Source organism: Macrobrachium nipponense, chromosome 39 (assembly GCF_015104395.2).
Source record: "Macrobrachium nipponense isolate FS-2020 chromosome 39, ASM1510439v2, whole genome shotgun sequence".
Classification (NCBI taxonomy): domain Eukaryota; kingdom Metazoa; phylum Arthropoda; class Malacostraca; order Decapoda; family Palaemonidae; genus Macrobrachium; species Macrobrachium nipponense.
Genome location: NC_061099.1, coordinates 11,375,430 through 11,379,500, shown reverse-complemented (window position 1 = coordinate 11,379,500; position 4,071 = coordinate 11,375,430).

The following is a 4,071-nucleotide window of genomic DNA, read 5'->3' as shown; positions in this document are numbered from 1 at the left end:
TTCGAATTTGCTTCAAGATGAAGATAAATGACTGAATATTACTAGACTGTTACTAGACTGTAAGAGATTTAGCTTACAATTGCGTTTTTCGACCATTTCGGGACAGTCAAAGTTGACCTTGAACGTGGTTTTTTTCTATTTATCGTGATTTATATGCAAATATTTCAAAAATGAGAAAAGCTACAACCTTCAATTATTTTTTGTTGTATTCTACATGAAATTGCGCACATTTTTCATAAATAAAACTTTATGTAACGGCTAATTTAAAATGGGTGCAAACATTACCACAATCACAAGTATGATTTTTTCGGAAGAGTTACCGCGCGGACGTAAAGAAAATGTTGTTTTTTTCATTAAATTACCATAAATCGAAATATTGTGCTAGAGACTTCCAATTTGTTGCAAAATGAAGGTAAATGCTTGAATATTACTAGAATATAAGCGTTTTAGCTTACAATTGCGTTTTTCGACCATTTCGGTAGAGTCAAATATGACCGAAGGTTGAAATTTTGGCAATTATCGTTTATTTATATGAAAATATCTCAAAACTGATAAAAGCTACAACCAAGGGTTGTTTTTAGTTGTATTGTCATGAAATTGCGCACATTTCCATATATAAAACTTTATATAACGGCTAATTTTAAAATGGTGCAAACATTACCACAATCGCAATGTATGATTTTTTTCGGAAGAGTTACCGTGCGTACGTAAGGAAAAAGTTTTTTCATAAATTCACCATAAATCGAAATATTGTGCTAGAGACTTCCAATTAGTTGCAAAATTAAGGTAAAAGCTACAATCATGAGTATTTTATTGTTGTATTATACATAAAAATGTGCACCATTTACATATATATACTTCATGTAACGGCTAATTTACAATGGTACAAAAATTATGTCAAGGTGACAAAATAATTTCCGAGATGCGTCACATACTTTTTAGTGCGGCAAAAAAAGAAATTCGCGCTTGCGTGCCTGCGTAACGATTGTAAACAAACAACACCTTGATCCGTGAACTCCCAGCATCCCCCAAGGCGCGTGATTCAAAAGTTTTAGGCTGGTAGGCCTATAAGTATTTTTTTTCCGCGAATTTAAAAAAAAAAACTTTTGTAAGTCGACGTAAAATACGTCCAGTCGGCGTAAGAGGGTTAAAATGATGACTATGAACAAAAGAAATAAATATAAAAAAAATCAATATAAAATTAAAATCACTAAGTTAAAATTTACCACACCACTCAAAATTTATAAAAAATCTTAATACATTTTAAAAATCTCACTAGTGCAGGTATATCTGCTCTGTCATCTAGAATATCCGCAAGAGAGTTTCCATCAAGGTGGAATCTCTGCCTCTGTTCTTTATAATTTACACAATGCACCAGAATGTGCTCCACTGATAAGGTAGCATCACACCTAACAAGCACTGGTGCACTACTACCTTCTAAAATAACTTTATGGGTTATCCGAGTGTGACCAATACAAAATCGCCCCAAAACAATTTCTGTTCTCTCTTTTAAAAAAGAAGAAGGCCATTTTTCTATGTTTTTCCTTATCTTCTTATATTTCTAATTATTGGCTAAGAGAGGGGAGGACCATCTCTCTTGCAATTTCCTCAAGATGTACGACTTGATGGGTTTCTTCATATCAACATGTGGCACTTTGGTTACCTGATACAAATGACTCACAGCCGCTTCCTCTGCATATCTATCTGCCTCCTCATTCCCGTGAATTCCGGCATGAGCTGGGATGCAGCAGAAACAAACTGATTTCCTGCGCACGAAATCAAACCAAAAGATCCACACCTGGGCTTTTTGTACTAGAGGATGAATTGTATACAGCTGCTTTAATGAATCTAATGCACTTTTTGAGTCACTATATATTACAAAATTTTTCTTATTCGAGTTATGGATAATTTCTAAAGCTTTAACTATATCTGACAACTCTGCAGTGCATATGGAAGCTGACTCAAACAATTTTGCCTCGTAAATGTCATTCCCATGAACAAATGCACACCCAATTCCACTATCAGACTGTTTGATTCCAGCAGGTTTAGATCTCCCCACTTGGCCCATCATGTTCACTGTCATACTTCAAAAAATTAGCTTTTATCTCTTCCTCAGACTGTTGTCTCTTGTTTATTTTCTTAGAGCATAACGAAATCTTGTGAATAAGCCATGGGGGTACAGAGGATGGATTTACTTCTTCAAGTTTGTGGCGCTGAATTACCATGCCATTTAAACATTCCAACTGTCTTATTTGAAAAGGTTTGGAAGATCTTTCACCAAATTTTCTAGAGTCACACTCAAATTTTTCGTGTAGGGTTCTCTTGAGAGCTTTTAAGTCGCATGGTGTACCGCAACCCAAGCTCTTCTCTTTGCAGATCTAAAGGAAGTTCATGAGAGTCAATGTAGAGACTCTCAATGGGAGATGTCCTGAAAGCACCTGTAAAAATCCTTAATCCCATATTATGTACTATGTCCAATTCTTTTAACCTGGACTTGCTGGCAGATGAATATACCTGACAGCCATAGTCCAATTTTGATTTACATAATGAATCATACAACTTCAGTAAACTTTCCTTATCAGCTCCCCAGTCGAATCCTGATACGACCTTTAAAATATTAAGGGATTTTTTAATCTTTGTTTTTAGAGAGTCGATGCCATGTTAGCTTGCTGTCAAATGTTATGCCCAAAAACTTTACCTCTTTTTGTAAGGTATAAAACAGTCCTTCAGTTTCAATTTAGGAATAGTTTCATTGCGGGTACATCTGGTGAAACGAACGGCCACAATTTTAGATGAAGAAAATCGGAAACCATGTTCATCAGCCCATGTTTTTGTTGATAACGCATATCCTTTTAGAATAACAGCTATGATAAAAACTACCGTTCTTCGTAACTGCAACTGCGCAAGAAAAGGATTACTTAAAAATATTACAACGTTACCTAAAGATTCTTTTGAGAAAAGGCGTGCATTTACTTCATTAATTGAACTACATGGATTGAATTTCTTTGCATTAATGACTTCGAAGAGCGACTGACTGCGCGATTCCTTATAATTGACATCTAAAACCTTGGCTTTGAATGCAAAGGGGGTAGATTTAGACAAACTCATGCACTGAACCTTAGGTCTAGTTCGACTATGAACTGAACAGTCTTGGCTCAAAACAGCCAGAGACTTGGGTTGTGTGGACTCGAACTCAGCCTTGGTCTCAGAATTTTTTGAGAGAATTCAACACTGTGGCTGTGACCCACCACAGGCGAAAGACTACCCGGTCATAATTTCCTGCTTGGGTCCTCGGAATCAAAATATACATAAAGGATGATGACACTGCAGCGAAACCTAACACGATGGCTGGGAATAAACTGGTTATTTTTACCCTTTTCAGGTGGGCCAACACTATTTAGTCATTCAAGTTGATTTTTCTCTTATTTAATCTGTTCGCCTACCTCTAGGAAGTTAGTCTACAGAAGACAAACTCTCTGCCTTGCTGTAAATTAGGAATAGTGGAATGGACGACGGCAAAACTCTGCAGCATAGACCAGAAAACGAGGAAACATGACAATACACAAAGCACTACACCCAAGAGCAAATACGGACAGGATATACATAACACGAAAGGAAGGAGGGAGAGGACTACTAAGTATAGAGGACTGCGTCAACATCGAGAACAGAGCACTTGGGCAATATCTGAAAACCAGTGAAATAGAGTGACGCAGGAGTGCATGGGAAGGAGAACTGATAAAAGTAGACGAAGTCCCAGAAATATACAGAGACAGGAGAATGACAAACAGAACAGAGGACTGGCACAACAAACCAATGCATGGACAATACATGAGACAGACTAAAGAACTAGCTAGCGATGACACATGGCAATGGCTACAGAGGGGAGAGCTAAAGAAGGAAACTGAAGGAATGATAACAGCGGCACAAGATCAGGACCTAAGAACCAGATATGTTCAAAGAACGATAGATGGAAATAACATCTCTCTCTTATGTAGGAAGTGCAATACGGAAAATGAAACCATAAACCACATAGCAAGCGAATGTCCGGCACTTGCAAAGAACCAGTACAAA